The 27,510-nt window shown below is 39.3% G+C and overlaps 1 pseudogene across 1 annotated transcript; it reads right to left on the reverse strand.

Moving 5' to 3' along the window:
- Window positions 1-18,921: 18,921 nt before the first annotated feature.
- On the reverse strand, window positions 18,922-26,781 carry LOC149171766 (ABC transporter B family member 4-like; annotated as a pseudogene). Its single transcript, XR_016259578.1, has 11 exons — window positions 26,670-26,781; window positions 26,281-26,456; window positions 23,851-24,072; window positions 23,459-23,697; window positions 22,798-23,323; window positions 22,411-22,684; window positions 21,505-22,144; window positions 21,147-21,375; window positions 20,236-20,502; window positions 19,710-19,973; window positions 18,922-19,558 (listed from the first exon to the last, which is right to left on the reverse strand). The product of XR_016259578.1 is annotated as an ABC transporter B family member 4-like (transcript).
- Window positions 26,782-27,510: the final 729 nt, after the last annotated feature.

The following is a 27,510-nucleotide window of genomic DNA, read 5'->3' on the forward strand; positions in this document are numbered from 1 at the left end:
CTATAAACTTGATCTCTAGTTTGCTACAAACATATTATTTGATTGATCCTTCTTTGCATATCATTGGGCTCAGCTTGATTTTCTTGAAGAAGTTTCATGACAGGAACCCCTAGTGATGAAGGAAATTTGGCTTCTAGTCCATAGACTAACTCATATGGGCTGATCCCAATTGATCTCTTGGTTGTTAGTCTATCTTCCCATAAGGCATTGACCAGCTTCTTATGCCAATTCTTCTTATTTTCTTCCAACACTTTCGTTATGATGTTTACAAGGCTTTTATTTGATGATTCTGCTAGGCCATTTCCTTGGGGATAGTATGCAGTAGAATGGCCCAGGGTAATGTGAAATTTGTGGCAGAAATTCACCATCTTCTTAGATCTGAAGGCAGCAGCATTGTCTGTTATTATCTTATCAGGACAACCAAATCTAGAAAGAATATTGGTCTCAAGGAACTGAATGATAGTGGAATCATTTGCTTGTCTGCATGGAACAGCTTCAATCCATTTAGTAAAGTAGTCTGTAGTTGTTAGAATCCATCTATGTTGGCCTGAAGATGAGGGATGAATTTCTCCAATGAAATCCAAGCCCCATTGTTGAAAAGGTCTCTCTGTTGCAATAGGCCTCAAAGGAAGTGGCAGTAACTTTCTCTTTCCCTCAAACACTTGACATTTATGACATGAGGTGGTGAATTTCTTGACATCAGAGAAAACAGTGGGCCAATAGTAACCAACCCTCAGTATCTTATCCACAGTGGACTTCCAATACAAGTGTCCACCATAGTCACCTGCATGAAATTCTTTGGTGACATTGTTAGTCTCATTCTCAATCAAGCAGTTTAACAGTATACCCTCATGATTTTTCCAAAGCAAATTGCCATCCATAACACAGAATCTTGAAGCTTTCATTTTTAGGAACCTACATTTAGTTCTGGACAATCCTGGGGGAGCACACAGGTTATGTAACACATAACAGATATCAAAATACCAAGGGGATTGTTCAAAGGCTACATTGATCTTTGGAGTCACCAGCTCCGGTTCATTGTCCAACTGGTTTATGTCTAAGGCTTGGATGTTTGCTTCTGTCATTAATTTGGCCAAACCTTGCCCTTTTATTAGTTTTGTAGGTTTTATTTCAATATCAAATTCCAAAATGTTGGCGATCAATTTTCCTCTTCTGCCCTCTAAGTTTTCTTGAGTGATTATGTCTTTCACAATGGGACTTGGCACATAAGCTATAACATGGGAATAAGGAATGTAAATCCTGAAGTCTTTAATGGCCTTGACCAAAGCATAAGCTTGTTTTTCCATGATCTGATATTTCAGAGGTGCATCTCTAAGAGCTCTACTAAAGAAAGCAATGGGTTTCTCATTTCCTTGGTCATCTTTATGTAATAGAACAGCAGCAATGGTATGCTGGGAGGAAAAAGAAAAAATGATAAATTCTCCATCAAATTGGGGATTTGTTAAGACTGGGGTTTTGGTAAGGGCCAATTTTATACCTTCAAAGGCTTGATTTGCTTCTACTGTCCATTTCACTTTTGAATCCTTCTTCAACATGTTGTTTAGTAATCTGATCAATTCTGCTAAGTTTGGGATAAACCTTCTTAAGAAATTGATCTTCCCTAAGAAAGCTTGCAATTCTTTGATGTTTCTTGGGTGGGGCATTTGTAAGATAGCTTGTATCCTGTCTGGGTCAATTCTTATGCCATCCTTTGAAATGATATGCCCTAAGAGCTTACCTTCTTCCAAACCAAATAGAGACTTCTTGGGATTCAAGGAAATTCCATATTTCCTACATGTTAAGAAGATCTGCTTTAAATGCTTCAAGTGTTCTTGGTCAGATTTTGAGAAAGGTGTGAGGTCATCCAAATAAATGACAAGAAAGTCATGAATCTCTTTGGCAAAAGCAATATCCATTGCTCTTTGAAATGTTGCCCCTGCATTTTTCAATCCAAAAGGCATTTTTACATATTTGAAAGTTCCCCATGGGGTTGTGAATGCAGTTTTGTCCTGATCATCAGGGTGCACTAGGATTTGATTAAAACCTGAGAATCCATCAAGTAATGAGATCCTTGAGGCCCCTACCACTCTTTGGAGAATGTGATCCATATTAGGTAAGGGATAGTTGTCTTTGAGGGACACTTGGTTTAGATTTCTAAGATCAACACAAAGTCTTATCTCACCGGTTTTCTTTCTTGTAGGTACCAAATTAGAAATCCAATCAGAAAACCTGATGGGTGCTATGATGCCAGCTTTAAACATTTTTTGCAGTTCTTTTTCGATTGAAGGGAGAAGCATGGGATTGATCCTTCTCAATTTCTGCTTAAATGGCTTCTGATTAGGCTTGAGAGAGATAGTATGCTGGATAACCGAGGTGTCATAGGATTTTAAATCCTCATAACCCCATGCAAAGACATCTTGAAACTCTTTGAAGAGGTCAATGTATTTAGGTTTTTGATCAGGAGGTAAGGATGCAGACAATTTTATTATTTTGGGCTTCTCAATAGTTCCAATGTTGCATTCCTCAATGGCAGCATTAAGGGGCTGCATTTTTGGTTTTCTAGGGATATCATTTGAGTCAAAGATGTCCTCTAATGGAGTTAGGCCTGTTGGAAGAAAATTGTCTTTCAGCTCTATGATCTCAGCCTCTGTAGCAGCTATTTCTTCATAACTGGTTTGTTGAATTTCTTGTATGTTGTTTTTGTTAAAAATTGTTGGATGTAGGATTTGGTGAGATGTATTGGGTGATATTGGTTTGTTGTTCTGTTCACTCTGTATTTGTGATTGACTTGCTCCCTCAGTGTCAATGTTTAATCCTGCAAATTCTTGTTGCAAGGTCAAGAAATTATTTATTTGTGTATCATCTTCAAATACTTGCCAATCTTTAACATTGTTTGGGACAGAAGGTCTGTGTTTTACCTCAGCTGTAAAGCAACGGCTAGGTTCAAAGGGTAGCTTGCAGGTACTTGCAAATGTGGCTAAACTATGAGCATGAAGATTGTGGGTCCTAGAAATTTTGGCGATTTGAAATTCAGTGAAGGAGTTTAGTATTTCAGCAACAACAGACCTATAAGATCTCAACCTTTTGTCATTAGTAACAAAATTTCCCTTCACTTGTTGGATAATTAAGTCTGAATCTCCCATGATTGAAACCTTTGTGGCTTGTGAGGATTTTACTAGTTTGAGGCCTAGTAAAAGAGCTTCATATTCTGCCATGTTATTAGTGCATCTGAAATTTAGCCTATAGGCTCGGCCTTCTGCATGATTGTTCTGCTTGTTATGTATCCAAACTCCAGCTCCTGCCCCTAATTTGTTGACTGACCCATCAAATTCAAGGAACCATAGGATCTCTTGTTCTAGGGGAGACTTAATAACTTCTCTGTGATCTGGGATTGTGAGTTGAAGTTCTGGTTTTTCATTTAGTTTGTTTTTTAGGACAGTCTCATCACTTGATTGGATCAGCTTTATTTCTAGAGCAACAGCTTGTTCATTAATGTCCTGATCTTGTTTGAGTGTCTTGGTTTCATCATGATTTGTAAGACCTGAGTTATCATTGAAGAGAATATATGAATCTATATCAGAATGGACCGCATATATGGGGATTTTTTGAGGTTTTTCTTCACTGCTGACCATGTATTTCATGAGTGTTTCTCTGTATAGTCTCTTTGGTTGCCCAAAGACATAGATAGTGGCATATGACATATCTAACTGCAGGGAACCTTGAAGTTTAGCCCCCCATGATCTAGATAACAACATTCCATACTTGGGTGGGATATCAGCAACTACAACATCCATCAGGATTGTCTTATTGGGGTATTGGACAAGTGACACACAAAGATCTTTTATCAGACCTAAACACTTAACTTGGCTGGAGTCAAATGAGAATAAGTCCTTATAGGGTCTTGTAATATCCAGATTTAATCTTTCCATGACTGATTTGGGCATCAGGTTGTGAGAAGCACCAGAGTCAAACATTGCATTGTGTAATATCTTATCATGAACATGCAGGCTGACATAAAAAGGTAAAATTCCTGCAACTGTTGTCTTTCCATCAACCTCTGGGCCGAAAACTAGTTCTGGGGTATCATCCAACACATTAACATCATCTTTATTGTGATTGAGTTGAAGGGATTTTCTGATTTGTTGTTTGTATATGTTGTGTTTGGCCAATTCTGAAAGAGGAATGGCTATCTTCAATTTTCCAATTTCAGCTTCTAAGTCAAAAGGTTTATCAGGTTGGGTCTTGGTATTTTGGTTAATAGCCCTTTCCTTTTCAATGGAATCCCTGATGCCCTCCTCTTGATTCTCTTTTTGATCTTGAGGCTTATCCTTTTTACTTGTCTTTTGAGAAATGTTGCTTGGGTTGTGTTGGAAGGGTGTTGTATCTACTGGTTGTTGTTTTGAGGGGGATGTTTCAGTTATTTCCTCAACTGTTACCTCATCTGTAATTGGACCAGTCTTGTCAATTGGTTCTGTGACAATAGCTTTCTTAGGCTGTGGAGTGTCCTTTGTCTTGTCAGGCTTTGTCACATTTATTGTTCTACTCCTCAATCTATATTGTTTATGAACTTCAAAGACTATTGTATCATATCCTTGTTTGAAATCGAATGACTCACCTGATTTGGTTTGGAATTGCTTGATGTTATCATCCTTATGATCTTCTTGTGTTAAAAAAGACTTGATTTTCACCATCCAAACCCATTAGATTGATGTGAGGGTCTTCATTGGGTACACTTGATGTGGAAGCCTTAGCATAATTCTCTTGGAAAGGGGGTCTGACATGCTGGTCAGGATCAGTCCTTCCAACATTGGGATTTTGAGTCTTTCTAAAGTTTTGGTTTCTCGCGTTGCTTGTTGGCCCTTCCCATGATGACTTTATTTCTATAGTTTCCACTCTGTCCCCAAGTCTATCCATGCCTTTGATGATTGCATCTAACTTCTGCTCAAATGCTAAGGGTTCTTCTTTAAATTTAGTTCTTCTTTCAGTTCTTGCCCTATTTCTTTTGGCAATGAGATTTGCCTCTACACTCACTGCTATGTCTTGCATGTCTGCCAAAGTAGCAGGGGCTCTTTCTCTCAACTGATATGCCATATCAGCATCAAATCCATCAGTTAACTTAATTAATGCTAGATCAGGTGGTGGTCTGAGGTTTTGAGGAATGGCACTATAGACAGCATTGAATCTAGTGCAATAGTCTGAAACAGTTTCTTGTGGACCCCTTTTTATGGTGTCATATTCAGATAGAATGTGCAGAGGGTCCTTTTTCTTCTCCCATCTGTTTAGGAAGGATTGATAAAGGGCACCTGAATTAGCTATAGAATTTGCAGCCAGTGCTCTGAACCATGTTCTTACTTCACCTGTGAGACTTTGCACAAAGATTTTCATCCTTACATCATCATCATCTATCTCATAGTTTTCAAAGTAGTCTTGCATTTTCTTAGTATGTTGTAAGGCATTGTATGTACTGGTTCCATAAAAATAGGTTATTTTACCCTGGTAATCCTGAGGCATGGCCCCAGAATTGTTAGGCAGCTGGAGGGGTGCATAACGATTTGCCATATTTGGTGGGATAAATGGGACAACTGGAACAACAGGAACAACAATGGCAGTTTGTGTGTTAGGTGTTGCCAATATATTTTGTGAAGTGGATGATGAAGAGGGGGAGGAATGAGTGGTATGGAGGTGAATAGTAGGTTTAGCAGGGGTGGGGATAAAACTATGCTGAACTGCCTCAGGACTGGATTCAGGAGACTACTCCCATTCCTCTTGGATTTTATGAGTTTTATGGATCAAATTAGGGTTATTGAAAACAAGAGGAGGATTTGGGTCAAGATTTGACCTAGTGTGCCTTGTTTTCCTTTTAGGAGCCAACTTCTGAACTTCTTTTTGGTATTTTCAAGATATTTTTTGGAACTGTTTCAAGGGACTGCTCAGGTTTTTAAAACCATTGTCTATGGACAGACAACAGTTGAAAAATATGCTATCCCCAGTGGAGTCTCCAATTATGTTAACACCCAGGTTGTTCCCTTTGACTCCCAAGGGAATACGACCGGGGTAACCACTAACCAATCTTTGGATTACATCTTCTAGCCAAACTGTAATCAGAGAGGGCTCTCTCTTTAAGGTTTGTCTCTGTTTTGTGAAGATTTTAGGCTAGTTATGAATTCAGGGTTTGGTTGTATGTTTTGGTTGAGGGATGTCTTCTGTAGCTAAGGTGGAAATCTTCAGATAGTTCTAGTCCATTGGGCAATGGAGTCTGTGGCTACAGGTTGTCTGAGATATTAAGTTGAGTTGCTGAAACTGCAGGCCCATTCAAATACATCATGAAACAAAATTTAAATTGTGATTATGAGGTGTGTTTAACCAGTGAAAAGCAATTAAGAATTCTCCACTAAGCTGGGGGTGTAAGAAAGAGATATATTGCACAGGAGCAAACTTGAATTCCTGAAACAACAATCACTGTGAAAGATATAGTTTGGAGGTGCAGCAGTTAAGAATTACACCTTATGACTATAACTGAAGAAAGACATTTATAACAACATAGATTGAGTTCAAGGTACTCTGTGAATAAATCCTGGAACTATTCTTTTTCTCTGCCATTAACTATGAAACACAAAAACATGAATGAGCTATGAAAAGATATAAAAAAAAAACACATAACGAAGAGTTTTTAAGGAAAACTTATTGTGCCATGAAGTACGCAGGAATCCTGTAACATTCAGCAAAACACCACAATGACTCAGATAACGCAGAGCTTTGGAAATTCCATCAGCCTTTGTATTAATACTCTGAAAATTTACAGCACAAGAAACTCTAGAAGAGAAATCAACAACAACCCCTGCAAGCTTATGCGAGGGGGGAATATATACAAATGGTGATACAAAATATCTGAAGCGTTGAGTCATCTGAGAAATAAATATGTTCACCAACTTGTACAGAACAACAGATAAGAAGTTATTACAGCTTTGAATACAACATAAATGCTCTTCAATTCTGTCAGAAGACTTTTTGACCTTTGGAGGCCACTGAGTCAGTTGAATGTTCTGTTATAAATGTTGGATGACGTGTCTTTGTGGCTCTGTCCTCCTGTATCTTTTCGGCCCTGTCACCTGTGACTGTCAGTGCTGCTTTAGTGGCCGAATAGTTTTTCTTTGTTGGCTCAGCCCATTCTTCTCCATGCATGCTGATTTTATCAAAATTTTCCTGTGCATGATAACTTATATATTTAAATGAAAAAACTTGAATACAGGCTCTGGTTTACAGTATTAACTGTATCATTTTGGTCCAGACTTCCTGTGTGGGCAATTGATGTCTTAGAATTGCCTATAAAGTCTCATCTGCCTCTGTGTATTTATAGAAATTTGGAGGCACTTCAAACAAATGTTTGATCTCATCCATGATGAAAAATAGGTTCTCAACCCTGTTGTAGAGACTCTGCCCTGATGCTGGCCCTGATTCTTCTGAAGTACTGGGCCTTTCTGTAATCTGATTTGTAGCAAATGTGTTGACCCTTTTGGAATAATTTTCATGGGAAAGTAGTCTTCCTGCGCTGTTCAGTAAGCTAGGAAGACCTTTGTTCTGCAATGCCACAAATTTGTCCATGAACTTATTAAACTCTGTCTGCATATCCTGGCTTCTTCTTTCTAGTGTTTGCACCAGGATTCTTAGTGTTAGGACTCTTTTTATTAGCAAAATGTTCTCAGTCCTGTTGGAAATTCCCATTGTTTCCAGCTGAGCACTTGTTCTGTTATTAAGCACATTAATCATTCTGTTGGCAACCTCAGGCATATTGCCTAGAGATGCCCTTGCTCTTTGGATTTCTCTATGTGCTTTCCCTATGAGCTCTATTTGCTCATGAATGGTCTCAATGTATTGCCATTGATCAGTTATGCATTGGCCAATGTTGGCCTATAGGACTGTCTTGAGTTCAGCCACTACTTTATCAAGTGTGAGCTCCTTCTCCAGCTCCTTTATCTTCTCTTTGAGAGCCTTTATCGCTCTTCCTTTCTCAGCAACACTTTGTTTTGATTTATCATATCTTTCATTCAACTTGACCAAATTTTCCCTGGCCTCATTTAATTCTGCTATTTGGGCTTCCAGGGCTTGGATTTCACTCCTTAGCTTTTGCATGTCCAGGCTTGGAGCCTGCTCTGTTGTTGGCGCTGGTGCTGATGTAGATGGTGTTGTTTGTTCTGTCTTTTCAAGGGGAGGAGCAGTAGTTTGAGGAGGTTCCTCAAGGTTAATTATCTCTGGAGGAGGCTAAGATGTTTGTCCTCCTTCTTTTTGTTGTAATGCTGCCTGCAGTGCAGCCTGTGCAGCCTATGATTCTCCCAATTTCTCCTGTGTCTGGATCAGCTGTTTGTATAATCACACCAGCATAGCTGCTGCATCTTGGTCATGTCTTAGCTGGGCAACTTCTCCAGTTTGTGGGTGAATGGTTGCTGGGACTTTTACCATTTTCCTTAGTGCTGCCATATCTGCATCTCTTAACTTCAATAATGCTTGTACAACCTTGATGTCCTTGGGATCATGCCCAAGTTCTATGATTATCTCCTCTAAGGCTTTGATTCTGTTGTCCTTTGCTTGAGAGGATTCTCTCTCCAACTCAAGTTGGGCAGCTGTATTATTTAGGCTATTTTCTAGCCTGTAGTTCACCAATGTCTTATCCGCCAAGGAGGCATACACCATCTCACCCGTTTGCTTATGTAATTCGATTTGATCCATTGGGAGGATGTCCCTGGCAAGGACCTCAAGGTTGGTCCTTATGTAATCTGCAGCTGACTGCAGCTGCAACACTGCTGGCGTAAAATGGCTCATGATCATTTTGCCCTCCTGGACATCATATGCAGACATTAGTCTTTGCTGGTTAGTGGGAGCCATTTTCAACAAATGATTATATAGCTGTATTCTTATGGGCTCATTCCTCTTCTTTATATCAATGAATTGTTGCTTGATGCCCAGTTCACCTCCTCTTTGCTAGCTTGAGGAGCTGACTTCTCCTCCGATCATCCTCTCTTGTTCCTGCTGGAAGGAACTTGCAGATGCCTCCATACTAGGTGGGCCCATGCCCAAAGATTGCCCTATAGGCATTTCTTCCTCTGAGAGGGGATTCATTCTGTGTCTTTTCTCCCCTTGAGTTGTTGATGTTGTGAGGGGAGTCTCTCTGTCCCTCTTTCTACTTATGTCTTCTTTTTGTGGGGTTTGGAGGACTGAGGCCTCCATTGTTGTCTCCTGCCTAGGAGGCAGAGTGTCCTGAGCTTGCTGCCCGGTGGATTTTGGGGCCTGTGATGTTTTCTCTTGTTGCACTGGTTGTTCCTTTTCTTGCTGCTGTACCTGTTCATGAGGTGGCTGCTCTGGCTCCATCTCTTTCTCTTTGCCTTTGCTAGAGGTTTGATCAGTAGCTTTGGCTGCTTGCTGATGTGCTGTGGAGGATGAGGCAGCTGCTCCCACTTGAGTGCCTGGAAGGGAAAATACCTGTGCACAAAGCTCTAAGTCAGCCATCTTTTGGAGATTTTTAACTGCTCTTTGATTTAATTCTTCTTGTGTGACAGCTTCCTCTAAGGTGCCTCTCCTCCACTTTATTTGATTTGCATATTTTTCTATATGAGGCAACCTTACATGGTCATAACTGGACAACCTATACTTGACCCTTCTTAAAGTTATGAAGTGATTGGGGTCATAAGGTTTCCAAAGGAAACTATTCTGTAGGCCAAGGGATTCTAGCATTTTGTCTGCTTCTTGCCAACCTTCCTCCCTTTTGTTGTAAATGAAGTGGCCTAATTGGTTTCTTACTTTGAGTTGTGCTTTCTTGCCTTTGCCTGAAAAATGTAGCACATCAGCATTCCCAAATTGCCTGAAGTATTCGAGGGCAAACAATCTCATGGGCACATATTTGGGCAATCTGTATGGGGGCAACTCACACCCATATATTCTGATGACTGTGTGGTTTTGGTAATAGTACCAATCCCCAATGCTGTATGCTTTAGATAACTGAAGGACTCTCTGCATCTCATCAGTTAGTCTTGGAGGAGGTGAGCTCATAAGCAAAGACATGGCTGGGTGGATGAAGAGGTCTATAAACTCACAATAAGTGTATGGAGAACAAGATTTGCAGTGGAAGGCAGAGGACCAATAAACCACTGACCTTGGATTTCCTTGTGAAATTTCTCATGTTGATAATACAAAATTAAGTTGTAGATGTAGGAGGTGTATCTGAACACCCTTTCTCTTGCCAAGTTCATTAATTGCTCATGTATTTTGTCAGATATGTAGGTGGCATAGTCATAGTAGATTGGAGACTTGCCAGGGGAAAACATGAGCATCATCACCAGCACAGTTTCATCAACAAACTCAATTGAATTATAGCCCAGAATGGGATTGATCATGTCTACAAGGTCCCTGCCCAATTGGTTGAGGTAAACATGAGAAATGGGAGGGTACTTCACGGTGTCAGAGTCAATGTACAATTGATTTAGTTTGGTGACCTGAGCATCTGTCAATTTAGCTCCTTGCTTTATCAGATCAATCATTGATAAAAGAACTAATTTTTTCTCAGTTTTGAAGTGCAGCATCTCTCTGATGGCTTCAGGGGTGACATAGAAAACAGCTGAGCCTGAAGGGTCAATCACAGCCCTCTGAGTGGCGTCGTAGCAGTCAGCACATAGGTGGATTAGGTCAGGGAACTGGTTGACCTAAGGGAGCTTGAAGATAGGGAGGAAAGAATCCCAAATGCCCAATAAATCTATTCCAGTCTCATGTTTAATCTTCAATTCGTTTAACAAGTGGATGTGGTACTTGCTGTGCATTAGCATTTATTCTGATATTTGATAATCCAGGTCTGCTAATGGTTGCCATTCCAATTCTCTCTGAGGGGCATTTAATGGAGCAATATTCAAGGCTACAGGAGCTACTGGTGCATCCATGGTTACTTTAGGATTATGTTGGTATGAACTGGTGTTACTGTGCAGAGCAACACAAAGGAGTATTTCTTGGAAAGAGAGGTGATTTACTGAGGAACAGAGGTTAAAATGACAATGACAACAATTGAAACACTGCACAAAGCACTGATAGGGCAAATGCTTGGCCTTAAAAACTCTCTTTACGGTGAATTGGTGCAGCTTGGGTTCTCAGTTCACGAATGCGCGAACTAACTGTATGTTTTGTGAAAACTCGGGTAAACAAGGCTCTGCAGGCGAATTTCGACTTTACAACTGAAAATGGAGGCTAGCCACAGGGGATTTAGCGGTAAACACAATATTTTATTACTCTTTAAGCTATTGTTGCAGAATGCAGGATAAAACCAGGCGCAGAGGGAATGACTGGGATAAATACCTGTTAAACTGTCGGCAATAGTCACAAATGCAGGTGGATTTGGCGCACCAACGGTCCTCGGGTCGAATTCAGCAGGTTGACGCTTGTTTGGTCGTAAAATACATGCAGAGGTGCCACAGTCGTTTTTTGCAAAAGTAATGAAAAACACGATTTTTCGGCCAAAATATGGATTTTTGGGTTATTTGGCGCTTTTTTGGATGGCGTCAGCATGACGTCATCAGGTGGGGTCAAGGTCAGATGACGTCAACATGACGTCATCGAGTGACGTGGCGGCTTGAGAGTGGTCCACAGGGATGGTGAGGTGGCGGGCAGGTCAGAGCAGTGGCGGACGGGGGCGCTGACGTGGCGGTGATGTAGCAGTGACCCGATAATGACGTGGTAGTGACGTTGGCAAGGCGGGTTCACAGAAACCGGAAACGGTAAGCGGTATAATATCGCACCACTCTCTATACGGAAGCGGAATTGTCAGAGGGCGCTCCGATATGATTTGCGGGTGACGCGTGGTAGAGGCCTAACGTCACCCTCTGACAGATTTCGGAAGGTAACTTACGGACGTCGAGCCCGGTCCGAAATGCATGAGAGCCGTCAGATGAAAAGGGCCAGATCCGACGGTCGACGGATCGTTAAGGTGCCAGGTTGATACGGACGTGGGCGGGGATTAAAATAATATATTTGTTTGAAAAGCGCGCCCAGCGGGACTGTGGACTTTGGCGAATTTGTATGACTTTTCAATGTATTTTATCAAAACGCGCATTGCGCCAATACTTTGGGTAAAATGGGAAAAGTGGGTTTTTATGTATATTTTGCAAATGAAGCGGGTTAGGGGTGAAAATGGGGTTTTTTACAAGGTTCTTTAGCAAATGAAGGGGTTAATGGTTTAGATAACTTCTGAAGGGGGAAGAGGGGTAGGGTTTGGGTTTTTAAATTGACCAGATGTCAATTTAATCCCTGACTGTGAACATATGGCTATAATGCCAGGGGGGAAGGGATATTTATAGAATGCTTGGGGTTTATACACCATAGTGTTTATAATAATAGGGAAAGGGTAACATAGGGGATTTAGATAATAAGAAGTTAGGGGTTAATATGAATGGAAAAGGTGAATGAGAAGTGATATCACAAAGTTTGTATAAAAACAACTTAGCTTAGGGAGTAGATCAAAATGAAAAGAATTTTAGACAAGAAATGTGGCTTTTAAAGGAATAAGAACCAACATAAAACCTTAAATTCTTTCATGAACACAACTGATGAAGGGATGTTAGTAATGAATGTGAAAGGGGAGGAAAGGGAGTTAGTCATGCTCCTTTGCTTTGCTACAACATGATGGATAAGAGGAGCTTCTCTATCCACTGATGTTCCTTTATGCTAGACCAGCAAAATTCAGTTGAAATGAATGACATTTCTGCAACCCCATCTACCTACCCATGTACTTGCCTATCATTTTTTGTTTCTTCATGGAGGGTGCACTTAGACTTGCAGACCCTTATGTGCCTTTTCTTTTCTTTTGGCTTTTTCTTTTGATTCTCTACCTCAGGCTACCCTTATTGCTTCCAAAGTCCCAGATTAAGCGGTTGGGAACCTTACTTCTCTACCTAGCTACTGGTCTGCCAAGATTAAACAGTTTGGACAGACTTCTTTCTCTATTCTACAACAAAAAATTGAAACATGGCATGATCCAGATTAGGCTGTTGGACCATCCATCAAAATTGAGACAACATCAAGCTATATACACATGTTGCCTTTCCTTGAAAATATGGGATCTTTGCATCACCAAAGCAGAGCATATTTGGAACTTTCTTTGCCAATCATGAAATATGAAACCTATTGGTATAGGTAGCTAACAAGACTAATGTGAAGCAGCCGCATGTAGAGGTTCCAAGAGTGGATACATCCACTCAAGTAGAGTCTTCTTGATATGCACAGAAGCATGCAAGAGAAGCTGACAGATTGTTGGAGGATGCGAGAGAGAATGTGGGAGCACCACCTTCTCAACGCAGATAGAAGAGGTCACCTGAGAGGTACACTAGATACATGGCCCTTGCTAGGGAATGTTTTGAGACTGGACCATCTTCCTTTGAGGAAGCAGTGCAGTAGCCGTTTTGGGTTGATTCTATGGTGGAGGAGTATGACACCGTAGTTCGTAATAGTGTTTGGGACATGGTTCCGAGACTGGAGAACAAGTTAGTTGTGAGTTATCGTTGGCTTTACAAGGTAAAGCAAGTTGTTGATGGTAGTGTGGAGAAGCATAAGGCGAGATTTGTTGCCCGTGGCTTTTCATAGGTCGACGGGATTGACTATGATGAGACTTTTGCTCTTGTCGCAAGGTACTCTTCTATCATATCTATGCTGGCATTATCAGCACAGATGGGTTGGAAGATCCATCAGATGGATGTGAGGATTGCATTCCTCAATGGCCAAATTGAGGAAGAGGTGTACATAGAGCAGCCGGAAGTTTTTTAGACCTTTGATCGTGAGTCGCATGTGTGCCGACTCAAGAGAGCATTGTACAGGCTAAAGCAAGCACCTCGTGCTTGGTACACCAAGATAGACAGCTACTTCACTGGGTTGGGCTTCACAAAGAGTGAAGCGGATGCGAACCTGTACAACATCGTGGTGAAAGGTAAGTTGTTGATCATCGTACTTTATGTTGATGATATCATATTGCTTGGTGATGATCACTTGATCGTGTCTTGCAAGGAGGACCTTGCAAGAGAATTCGAGGTGAAAGACATGGGTCTCATGCATTACTTCCTTGGCATGGAAGTGTGGCAGAAGGATGGGGAGTTGTTTGTGTCTTATGGTAAGTATGCCAACGAGATACTCAGGAGATTCTACATGGAGAAGTGCAAACCCATGCAGACTCCTCTAGCAGCTAACTGGAGGAATGAGGTTTCTACTTCAAGAGAAGTGGTAGAGGATACTATGTACAGGCAGCTTGTGGGTTCACAGATGTACTTAGTGAACACATGACCAGATTTGTGTTATGCGGTGAACTAGCTGAGTCAAGCAATGGTTAAGCCTACCAAGATGTTTTGGAAGGCGACAAAGCATGTATTGAGATACCTCAAAGGCACATCTCTATATGGATTATGGTACAGACAGACAGAGGGAGTGAAGCTACAGGGCTTCACTGATGCAGATTGCACAGGGAGTCCATCAGATCGGAAGAGCACATCAAGAGGGATTTTCAACCTTGGTTCAGTGGCAGTTTCCTGGTACAACAGGATACAGAGGTCGTTTTCACTCAGCTCGGCAGAGGCAGAATACATGACTGCAAGTCAGGCAGCATGTGAGGCCATCTAGATGTGAAAAATCCTTGTTGGTTTGTTTGATTAGAGGATGGATCCAACTGTGATCTATTGTGATAATCAGAGTTGTATCAAACTCTTTGAGAATCAAGTATTTCATGATAGGTCCAAGCACATCGACATCTGGTATCATCATCTCAGAGACTGTGTAGTGAGGAGGATCATGTTGCTGCAGTATATTTTGACAGAGGAGCAAGATGCTGACATTTTGACAAAGGCATTGTCAAAGTGTAAATTCGAGTTCCATAGAGACATGATCAGGGTGGTAGATAATCCCTTTCTTGTTGAGAGGGAGTGTTGAAATATGGCAACAAGAATATTCCAATTTAATTTGTCCTTGAATTAAATTGTGAATTAAAATCGAATTTAGTCTTAACAGCTACTTGGAAATAGTTAATTTATTTATTTTAAATTAATTAGTTGGAGAAATTCAAGTTAGAAGTCTTTCTGAAGTCATGCAAGAGTTATCCCTTAAATTAAGGAGATAAGATTGAGTTATATTTGAGTTGTAATTATTTAACTCAGTTTATTGAGTTAAGTCCAATTAAATTAGTTTCAAACTGTTTGAGGAACTAATAGTGAGTTAACAGTGAGATGATGCATTAATGCACTCAACTAGTGCTACTCCAGTTAATTGAAGATTCCCTCATCAGAAACTCATGCATGTCTATTCTGAGAAAGACCCAGTTGAGATAAATGTTCAAGGATAGTGTACTATCAGTTGCATGTGTTTTCTCATGGAGAAAACTCATGCATGCAGTCAAGGATAAGTCCTTGAGGATTGCGCAGTTTTGAAAAGGGTTTTCCACTTGGTAACAAGAAAATCATCCATAAGGAACAACGCAAGGAAATAGGAGCTTGAAGGGCAGAGAGGAATGCTGGAGAGAATCCAAGATTTCCTGTGAGCATATGTGAGGATTGTACTAAGAGCTGGCTAGCTGTGAGAGCTAAGGCTTTGCATAATTCCTATGTATTTCCACCATGTATGATAATACAATAGTGTGGGGTTTTTAGCTGAGGCTTTCTCCAAAAGTATTTTCATGTGTATTGTGCCATTGATTCTTCTTCTTCTAGTTATATTGTTCAACTCAATCTTTAAGCTTCCGCAAATTGATAGTAGAAGTAGGTTATAGTATTCTGCTTTGATTTATATTGCATTATTGGATTAACCTACCATCAAATTTTCTACAATGTGTACCATTTATGGCTCTTATCATGAATCATTTAGTTATTGACTGATTGATAAATGTATGGACTAATAAGTTTTGTTGCAGCTATGTGGAGAGGGCATAAAGCCTTCTTGGTGATTCTCAGATGAATATCATACTATTATAATCAAATATGCATTCATGACTTGTAGTTTCTATGGTTGCCACGTGTTTGATGAAATGTCTAGTGTGTTCTAGGAAATCTAAGTCAAGTTCTTGATTCAAGTTTGAATGTTTAGCATTGTCCTCATGTCAATAATGATTCCGGAAAGTCTCAAACAGTGCTAGGCAGTGGTTTGGAGGCTGGCTTAGAATTGTGGCTCAAATCTCAGGACCGCGCTCTTTAAGCTAGAGATTTTGGGCTATAACAGCATGAAAGCAATGTCATGTGTGCAGTTTGAGCCCTATAACCACACCCTTGCCTTGTTATGCATGTGATTGGGGCTTAAGATGTGAGAAAAATAACTTTAGCTTAAGGTTTGGTCACTTGGGGTGGTTCTTTGCCCTCTGAGTGCCTCATAAGCCTTGAGGGATGTCTATGAGTTGCCAGCCTCTAGTTGCGCCACGTGTCGTCATAGGATTGGCTCACTTATCTACCACATACATGCCTAGTCATCCAGCCACGGTTGGGCCACGTGTCATTATAGGATTGGTCCGCTTGTCTGCCACATACATGCCGAGTCATCTAACCACATAATGCCATGTGACAAGGCTGGTACTACCACGTGTCATAATTAAACTCTACCAGGTCATTTGTATCTACCAAGTGTCATTCATACGACCATCCACATGTCACGTTGAGAGGCGACCACATGTCATTCTGTCCTCCTTTTATATATGTTATCAAAAACTTCAAAGTACGATAATTTTCTCATTTAGACTATATTTGACACTATTCAAATTGCATTTGAATCGTCTCGTCGAGCTCTTCGACTTGGCACTATTTCCATCAAATTTTGGGAACTTTGAATTTTAGGCCATCATGGATCATCCTAGATGGGTTAACTAGGTGGACACCCTATGGGTCAAACATGGTCATAAAGTTCAACCATGGTTAACCATGTTCATCCATGCACAACCATAGTCAACTTAACCATGGACAACCTAGTTAGCCATGGTCAACATGGTGAACCATGACATCCATGGTAAATATTGACTACCATTTTCATGGTCAACCATAGCTTGACCATATTTAACCATAGTTAGCCATGTCCATACATGGTCAAACAGGCTTAACGATGATCAACCATGTTCAACAATGTAACATAAATACAATGTTATATTAATGGTTAACCATGGTCAATCATGGTCAACCTTGTCAACCCTCTTCAACCATTAATGTAGCATTAACATTAATGCCAATGTAACATCAATCATGGTCAACCATGGTTAACAAACATTAATGTAACAATGCTCAACATTAATACATGGTTACATTAATGGTCAACCTCTTCAACTATCAATAATCATGGTTAAACACTATTAACCATGGTCAACCTTGATCAACAATCTTTAACCATAGGCAAATATGGTCTACTAATCTACTCTAGGCATGTTGGGTGTCAATAGGCACAACCACATCAATAGAGTGGTTGATATGCATTGATCAACATCATTTCCCACCCTTCATATGCCACTTGGTATCACTATAAGTAAAAATGATACTATCAACATATATTTACTACTTTACTAATGTGGTTGTGCTATTTTAATGTACTTAAAGCAATTTACATAATTTTTAAAACCAAATTTTAATTTTTTTTAACAAATTTTTTAAGAGTTTCATTTTATCCTTATTTTCATGACTTTTCCCTTGATTTTTTTTAATGATTCTACCAAATTTAATCATATATATTTTAATTAACACTAGTCTAACAAAACTATAAATTTACTCAAAAAATAGTGAAAATTCCGACAAAATTTTAATAAAATCAAACAATAATTTTGTAATATTTAAATTACAACTAAGTGCAAAAGTTTTAGGTAAAATAAAAACAAGATTCAAACACTCCGTATCAAATTTTTTAAAAAATATTGGCGAGATTCTTACAATTATTTTGCCTCAAGTAGACCACTCCTTTTAATTAAAATAGATTAAACGCCCTATCGAACTTAAATTAAACGCTAGTGCAAAATGTTTAGCAGGTGTTTTTAAAGCTCCCTGTTAGAAGATGCAAAGCCACTTTCTATTATCATCGAGTTTTGGCATCTGATTCAGTGCATTCGCTGAATAACCCCTGCAACGACTGGGATAAATGGTATTACTATTTCTGTTTCGGGCCGTGATTTTTTTACGCGTAGTGTAATGAGGTGGAGGAATTGTTCGGAGAAATGTAAAAATTCGGGTTTCTAAAATACAAGTTATAGTTGTTAAAGTTCAAAATTTTAGGTGTTTAGATGTTTTTGATGGTGCTAATCTATTTCCATCATCAAAAACACGATTAAAACACTCCCTCTACAAGAATTTTTTTAATTTTTTTACCCAGATTCCAACCACTTTTAACCGTCTAGACAATTCCTCCACCTCTTTAGCCTCAGAATAGTGCTACATATCATGCCATTTTGGCAGGAATGCGGTATAAAATAAAAAGTGCCCTGAAATGTTGAATGTCAGTTTCGGGTGCACTGCCATTTGAAGGCCATTTCAACACATGTCAGCCCTCAAACTGGTATCATCCCTTGCCAATTTTCCTTTTCCTTAGGGCAGGATTTTGCATATTTGGTTTTATGTGATTGCTCGTATTTGATGATGGTCGGTATCATGTTCTTGTGGTTTATGAGATCCAGGCATAGTATGATCATGTTGCATTGGGCATAATATTTATTGGGATCCATTCTCATTTGAACTAATGAACCAGAGCATAAACAATACTTAGCATGAAAGATTTACATTCGTACTGTACTTCTTTCCTTCGTTCTCGTGTCTTATTGTAAATTTCTTTGCCGTACATGTGTTGTTTTAGAAAAGGAAATCAATAACAGTTACAGCAACTGGAGTGACACAGTTGGGAAGTAAGCTAGCCATGTGGATGAAATTCACCCAACGAAACATTCCGTTTATCAAGTTAAATCCACTAATCGGAAGCTCTATGCAGTTTCATCAAGGATGCATAAGCTCCATATAAGCAGTTCATTATGTTTTCCCTGTTCTGCAATAACTCCATTCTTCACTACAGCTATGAGATCTGCATCTTTAATTGTTGAAAGACGATGTGCAACAACAATGGTGGACCTGTTTACCATTACATGATCCAATGCCTCCTGAACTATGTGTTCAGATTCAGCGTCCAGGGCACTTGTAGCTTCATCTAGTAGCAGTATCCTAGGGTTTTTTACAATTGCTCTTGCAATTGCTATGCGCTGCTTTTGACCTCCAGATAACTTCAGCCCATTCTCCCCCACATATGTATCATATCCCTGGGGAAGTGTTGAGATAAACTGATGAGCATTGGAAGCTTTAGAAGCCTCTACAATCTGGTTATCTGAAGTTATTCCATCCCTTCCATAAGCTATATTTGCACGTATTGTTTCGTTAAACAAAATAGGTTCTTGGCTAACCAAGCCCATTTGTTGCCTCAACCATTTAAGTTGCAGTCGTCGGATATCAACCCCATCAAGTAAAATACGGCCAGAATTAATATCATAGAATCTCTCTAGAAGTGAAATAACAGTTGATTTACCACTTCCACTTTCTCCCACGAGAGCAACAGTCTATCAAAATCAAAGAAAAAGAACAAACCATCACAAGTCTTGCAAATTCAGCATTTGTCTGTTAGCTTAATTCTTCAGCCACTAACTTTACAAGTGTAGAATGCAATGAAATTTTTGCTTTATCAAATAAACTATAGGTAAAACACTACACCTTTCCAGTTTGGACACAGAAGCTTAAATCTTGGAAAATTTGTACGCCTGGCCGAGTAGGGTATTTAAAACTAACATGCCGAAACTCAATGTCACCTTTGACATTCTCTAAGGTAGTCCCAGATGCATCATTTGCGTCAATTTTGGAATTACGATCAAGAATTTGAAACACTGTACTGACTGAGGCTTTGACTTTTCCAAAATCAGGGGCCCTGCCCATTGACTGAGAAATTCCCAAGGCAACCATTGTGAAGGAAAAAAACACCTGCCACAAACACTCTAAGCTTAGAAATGGAATATGACACTTGAATATGGCAAATATTTGAAACCAATGTTGCGAACACATTTCTTAGACGATGCAAACAGTTAATTGGAAGCACTTCAATTGGGGTTCATAAAGTCGAACAAAGGCATTTCTACATTGTTAAAGATATAGAAGTCTAGCAGTTCCAAGATGACCTACTAAATAGTTCCGTTCTCATAATCATAATTTTTAAACAAACACATTACCATTAAGTAGCCCTTACCCTGAAAACTTTACTAAACGTTGTCTCCCCAGCTTTAGCCATCTGAGCACCTACCCAAAAGGTGATTCCATATACTGAAAACAACATTAAATTTGACAAACCAAAACTAAGTCCGCTTATTATTCCCTGTCGAATTCCGCTTGTCAAGGGCGTGGAACATTTTTCGCTGTAGAGGCTCATCACTTTCTCCTCTGCAGAAAAAGAGGCAACAGTTCGAATGCTTCCAAGTGCATCCTTTGCAACCTGACTGGCTTGCTCATACATCACCTGGAATATAACCCTTTCCAATTAGTAATGATAGTTCAAACGGTTAAAACTCTTAGGACAGGAAGAACAAGACAATCCTACTCATCTACAATTGAGAAACTGACTTGAGTAAAAACATTATTCATAACAACAACAAAAAGTCTAAATATACGTTTTCTGAAAATCTAACAGTATGCAGTGTATACGATTCTGAGAGTAAGACTGATAATTCATTACTGTCAGACAACAAGCTATACATTTGTTTTCCTCAGTGACAAAGAACACAGTTTCTCAAAGATCTATCATCAACAATATACAAAGACTTTACCCTCAGTGATAAAGAACGCAGTTTCTCAAAGATCTATCATCAACAATAGAAAACAACTTACTAATGTTGCTGCTGACCTGCAAGAGTTATATGGACTAAAGTCACTAGACGTTGTCAAGCAGCTATTTTATTTAAAGAGTCTTTGGTGAGTCTATGCAAGAGAAGTTTAACAGATGAAGAAAGGGGAAAAATAATAAAAGTAACTATGATGAGTATTTCCCTTTTATGATTCTTCCTCTGTTATGCACTTCCCTGATTGATGCTTGAAGCAAATTTGAAGGCCTGACCTATATCAATAAAATAAGGGGATACCAATAAATAAGTTGATATTCCTAACCTTTGCATCAGCGAAGAAACCCGCCGTGAACTTTATTTGAACAAAGCCTTGAAGACCTAGCAGGGGCAACATAGCTAACACCAAAAGTGCCAACTTCCAGTTTGCTGTGAACGCTATAACAATACCAGCAATGATTGTTGAGATATTTTGAATAACAAGTGACAAAGCATCTCCCACAACACTACGCACAGTTGCAGCGTCTGTTGATAACCTTGCACCTATTGCACCGCTGAAAACAGAAACCTGGAATTAATATGATCGCTAATATCTAATATCTACCCAAGAAAAATGAATTTTTAGCAAAGTTGGAGTGGTTTCCTCCAATAACTAAAATAATTAGAGATTTCTAGCTACTCACGTTGAGTTCTCACTATGATCAAACCATCCAATCTCCTGGTAAACAACTTTTTGAAATGTCAATGATCGAATGCGTCTCACAAGCCTGCCACCAGCAACAGCGAAGCAGTACATTTGTAATGGTGTCACGAGGAAGGATGTAACTGCCAAAGCTACAATAATGAGTGACCAGAACCCAACATCTTTACGAAGATTATGTGGAGGTTCGTAGAAGCTACCCATAATACTTGAAAACAAGAGAGCAAAAGCAGGCAGTGAACACCCATTCACAATTGCTGCAATGGATCCCAATATGAGCACTGGAGCCTCTTGCTTGTTGAGAGACGCTAAGCGTAAAAGAGGAACATCTTTTGCAAGATTCTGCTGACCATCTTCCACATCGTGGAGACTCTCTTCACCAGGGAAGGCAGATGGAAACAAAATGGAGCGGTGACTGCCACCTATTCCAGATGACTCACTGATTATAGACTTAAGAGTTGACCTCCGAAACTCAACCCTGCTAATATATTTGGAATTATACAAATGTATTTCATGTTGATCAGGATCATTTGAATGTTGGTCTTCTGATTGATGCACCTCCTGCAGATGTATAAGCTGTGAATATGCACCAGAAGGGTTCATGGTCAGCCGAGAGTGTGGACCTGAATATCACATTTCTCAGATTCATTAATAGATTGGCATGGGGAATGAAGAAGAATCCTTTCAGTAAACTTGTCACCAAACCTGAGTTAAAACTTAAAACTAGTGACATGAGAAGTGTAGAAGAACTATTTTACAAAGTTCATAGCCTCACATGTTAAAATCACTGGCACAAGGCGGGAAGAATTAGTTTAGTTACTAGATTGTTCATTTATTCTCTGTTGACTCTTGAGAAAGGTGAAAAAATTAAAGCAATGTAAAATTTTACCCTTTTCAACAATGGTACCACGCTTAACCACAGCAATCATATCAGCATTTCTTACAGTAGTCAGACGATGAGCAACAATAACTGTTGTTCTATTTATCATAATTCTATTAAGAGCTTCTTGAACCACTTTTTCAGACTCTATATCCAAGGCACTAGTAGCTTCATCAAGGAGAAGAATTCAGGGATCTTTTAAAATATCCCTTGCAATTGCAATCCTTTGTTTTTGGCCTCCAGATAATTGGGTGCCATGCTCCCCTACCATTGTATCAAAACCCTGGAAATAACAACTATAATCGTCAACATATGAAATATCCATCTGCAAAGAAATGCATATTACACAATGAGGAAAGTTACAAATAATCAAGATCCATATACGAAAAACAAAACCTGTGGCATTTTGCTGATAAATTTTGCTGCATTAGCAAGCTCGGCAGCAATATGTATTTCCTCTAGCGTAGCTCCATCTTTACCATACGCAATATTCTCTTTAATAGTGCATGCAAAGAGGACAGGTTCCTGGCTTACAAGTCCAATTTTTTGTCTTATCCATTGAAGTTGAAACTGCTTGATATTGAAACTGTCTATAAGCACTTCTCCAGCTTGTGGATCATAAAATCTCTCAATGAGACTTATCATTGTGGACTTTCCACTTCCACTCTCTCCAACTAAAGCTGCAGTGGTGCCTCTGGGTATTCTCAATGAGAACCCAGAAAATATTTCAACATCAGGCCGTGCTGGATACCTGAAGTATACGTCTCTAAGTTCAATATCACCGTGAATGTCCTTGAAGACCAAGCCCTTTGTATCATAGATATCAATCTCCGGCTTCCTATTAATTGTCTCAAACATTTTGTAAGCTGCAGCTTATCCAGCTGCAAATGCATTTAAACATGGTGATGTCTGGGTTATTGACCTGAGACCAGCAAAATATTTGTCATTGCCCTCATTAATCAAGATGAGTTTATCTACATGAATAAGTGAAAGGCTATTGAGCTGAATTTCTTTATCTAATGAAAATACTGCATTTGGCAATGCACATTCATCTTACATGCTGCCGGAAAGAACTGCAAATACGACATTAAGCACATTGCCGCCGGAATACCCTTCATTGATAATTAACTGTGATCCATACGAAAGAGCCAATGCATAGGTGCAGTATATAATAAAGAGGGAAGTCCCCATGCCAAAGCCAGCAGCCAACCCTTGCTGAGCAGCAGCTTTGTAAGCAATCTTAAGTGACATATCATAGTCAGTCACAGCTTTCTTCTCCCCCGTAAAAGACGCAACCTAAAAGGTAATTCATCTGCTTTACTAATCTGAAAAATGTGCAATACAATATGTACTGATATGACATAGTAACCTCAATCAAAAGTAAAGATACTTGGCCTTATGATATGACGAGGGCCAAGGCATGCATTCCCTTATTGATCGTATACTTACAGTCCTAATTGAGCCAATTGTCTGCTCCACGACATTGCCTGCTTCTGCATATGCTTTTTGACTTCGGCTTGACGTCTTTGCTATTATCATAGACATAGCACTACCTGCTGCTACAAGAAAAGGAATCGTAGCCAACATTACCAGGGTAAGTTTCCATCCTTTGGTGAAAGCCACAATGAAACCTCCAAAGAATGCAGATGTGAACTGTATGAACATCCCGACCTGAACAGACAACAAAACAACATAAAGATATAATAAGATGACTGTACCTTCATCTGTGAAAAAAAGCAGAATTACTTCAATTATTTTGATAACATATTTTTAAAAGTTTTCGAGAAAATCACATGATTATAATTATATATTCAATTTTATAGTACAAAGAAACTACTGAGTAGGCTTTCCCATCATAGAGAAAATGTGCTTTTCCTTCATATTTCATTAAATATCCTAGCTGCTAATAATGAAAAAGTTGTAAGCCAAAGAATGCCCTGTTAGGAATTCTTACAACTCCTTTCCATGTGCTCACACACATCGACTTATCTTCAGATGTATACTATTACACAACCAACTTTGGTAAGGCAACACAAATTAATTAGGACATCAGTGCAGTTGGTGATAAAATTGTCTATAATTCATCATTTAGAATGACAGTTTTTGTGGAGGGAAACTTGACTGCCATAAGATGATTGGTCTATAGCAAGAGCAACCTGATGGCATGCGAAATACCAGATGATGACTGCACCTGCAAGAAACAGTAACCTACAATCTCATTGATTATCGCTGACAGAATCGTTAAAAACATCAAAGAGGGGATAGAATTGAAATCCTCGAGGCAAGATGATTTACATATCTCATGTGAACGAAATCAGAAACTGGTGGATTATAGCATTTCAATCCTGGAGGCTGGAACTACTTCCATGAAATAAACTTCTGGATGTCGCAACTTCCGGAACCTCCTCCTCTGAAACTTAATTTTGATGGTCATTGGAGGAGCAATTCTGGTGGCAGGGCAGGCATTGGACTTTCAGAGGTATCTGCAGGAAACAGAAAGGCAGGTCAATGTTGGTCTATATTTGGAACATAGACATGGGCACGAATGATCTAGCATAGTTGCTTCCCGTCAAGCATGAGACACAATATGGTTTAGCTATAGGGATTGACCACCTAGTCATTGAAGCCTGAAGGGGGGATTCATGTATCATCATCAATTTCATGTAGTGGGTTCTATCGGCTTCTTGTGAAGACCTCTTAACTGAAAATTGGAGATTAACACCCCTATAGAGAAGGTTACAAGTTTAAAAGGAGCTCCCCAAAGATTTAGTCTCACAATGTCCAAAAAAAAACAAGGTTGCCGACAGACTAGCCAATATTGCATCAGATGCAGGCTGGGGATAAGAACTCCTGAACTCCCATTGGACTAAGTTGGAAAGAAGTTAAACAAGGAAGAAATTCGGAAGACTAATTGCAGAGTACAAGACAGAGCATGACAATAAGTGGAGTAATTCTAGGGTGCATGGGAGCCCTTCAAACAATGACCACAACATCATAAGTTATCATGGCCTGGGATATGATCAAAGATCGTTAGAGTACAAATAATGGCCAGGAGTTAACACCGCAGCAGGCAAGCTGAATATCCAGATGCGGAGCTTGAAAGGATGTTACCTCCCTTCTGCCTCTGATAGAAATCAAGTGAAAAAAAAAAATCGGGTTTGCTAAATGAATTTATGTTTTGTTTGTTTTTTCAGTGTATAGGAAACAAGATGATAGTAGTAAATCAGTGATATTGATTCCACAAACTGTTGCAAGAAATGTTTTTGAAAATGGCAATATTGTATTCAAGTTTTGTAAAGACCACCCTGAGTCCGTTTCGGACACAAGCTTGTGCATCAATTCATTTTCAGAGTGAGTGTATCTAGCGAATGCTGTAATCTCCTTTCTGACCATAAGGGACCCAAGAATGAACTTAAAGAGGGCCGAAGTATAGGCTTTTTCCTGGAGCTTTGGTGTTCGATATTTGGGAGTCTTGACAGTATTACAACAATGCTATTGATTTACCAAAGAAAAAAAAAACAATTTCATTGATACACCTAAGCAAGTTGGTTGGTAGAGTTGCTATTTATTTAACAAAGAAAAAAACAACTTCATTGATGCACCTCAGCAAGTAGGTTGGTCCTGCATTGGCCAAATGTTCATGCTCCTATTCCAAAGAGATGGCTGGTGCAATTTATGAGATGACAAAGCCTATGTAATGGACGGCTAGCTGGAGAAATGTATTTTGATTATAAATGCGTCTCCGGTATGTTGTTTTCATTTGATGGAATATCTTATACCATACCAATGGACATTTTAATTCTAAATCTTGTGCACTGTTAGCCAGGCTGGATTGGAGTTACTTAAAGGATTGTTGTTTAATAGCAGTTATTGACAGACCTTTCCACCTATAGCCTCTTGAATTAGTATGGTGTCCCCTGACATCCTTTCAATAACCTCTCCTGTTGATGTCTCACAGTCAAAAAATGTGATGTCTTGCCTTAGAATAGTTTTCAGGTAGACATTCCTGATACGAGCAGCCTGCCTTTCGCCTGTGCACGACCAAAAAGCCACCTCTGTCGAGCAAAATCTATGAAGTTAGATATTGAAGTATAGCAATTTATACAAGGAAAACTCAATTATATTTTGATGCCCATTCAACTGCCTTGTTATAACTGAAATTCATTACAAAAATGACCAAGGAAAAAAATAATCAATAGGGATTGAAACTAGAATCATGACCATAAAAAGACCAAAACATAAGGTAATGTTGGAAGGTAATATCTCACGGAAGAAGGATGCAATCGCTGCAACAGAAGCGAGATCAATAAACTGCAAAGCTACCTGAAGCAACCAAAGCAACAAAATGATTAAGTCCAGCATACAAAATAAAGCAAAAAAGGTTCTACCCTACTTTCCTCACATGGAACTTTAAAGGTCAGGTATCGAAAACAGAGGACAGCCACAAGAAAAAAAACAAAATAAAACAGAAGTCAAATATATTCACTCCTAAATCCTTTGAATGAAAGGATTATGAAAACTGGTCATTTTAAGGTTCTTATTATTAAGAATGTTGGGAGTTGCAACAGAGAAATCACTTGGAACATTCAAGTAATAACAAATCGTGGGAAAGCCTTTTTTATGGTTACTTTGTGCGAAGTCATTTTAGGAATATATTTTGAATCGGATGAATGATCAAATTTTTTTAATTCACTCTTAGCTGTTTAATTCCAAAATATTCTTACAATCCAAAATTAAACTGTATCCACATCTTTGACTTGAGTAGAGAATACATTTTAAATAAAAAATTGAATTGACTCCACATTGCCTAAATTGTATGGCAATGGTTTTACTATTCACAGTTCCGCTAAAGTAAAGCAGTGGTACTTTGCTCATGGTTATGGAACTTTGAGATACAGAAGTACCTTTTGTAAAATCCTGAACAATGGAACCTTGAGCTAACAGCTTGCATTTAAAGCGTGTCTGTACAATATATAGGCTTTGCTGACCATGAAATTGACTTTCATAAGCTTACAAATCCTAAATTTTGTTGCTAGTCAAAACGGCACGCTGTAAGCTCGCAAATCCTTTGGGGGTTGATTGTGGGTGAGGAAGTAGAGAATTTCAGAA

This window comes from Pinus tabuliformis, chromosome 4_2 (genome assembly GCF_031772625.1).
Source record: "Pinus tabuliformis cultivar Carrire ecotype Pingquan chromosome 4_2, CPIR1, whole genome shotgun sequence".
NCBI lineage: Eukaryota > Viridiplantae > Streptophyta > Pinopsida > Pinales > Pinaceae > Pinus > Pinus tabuliformis.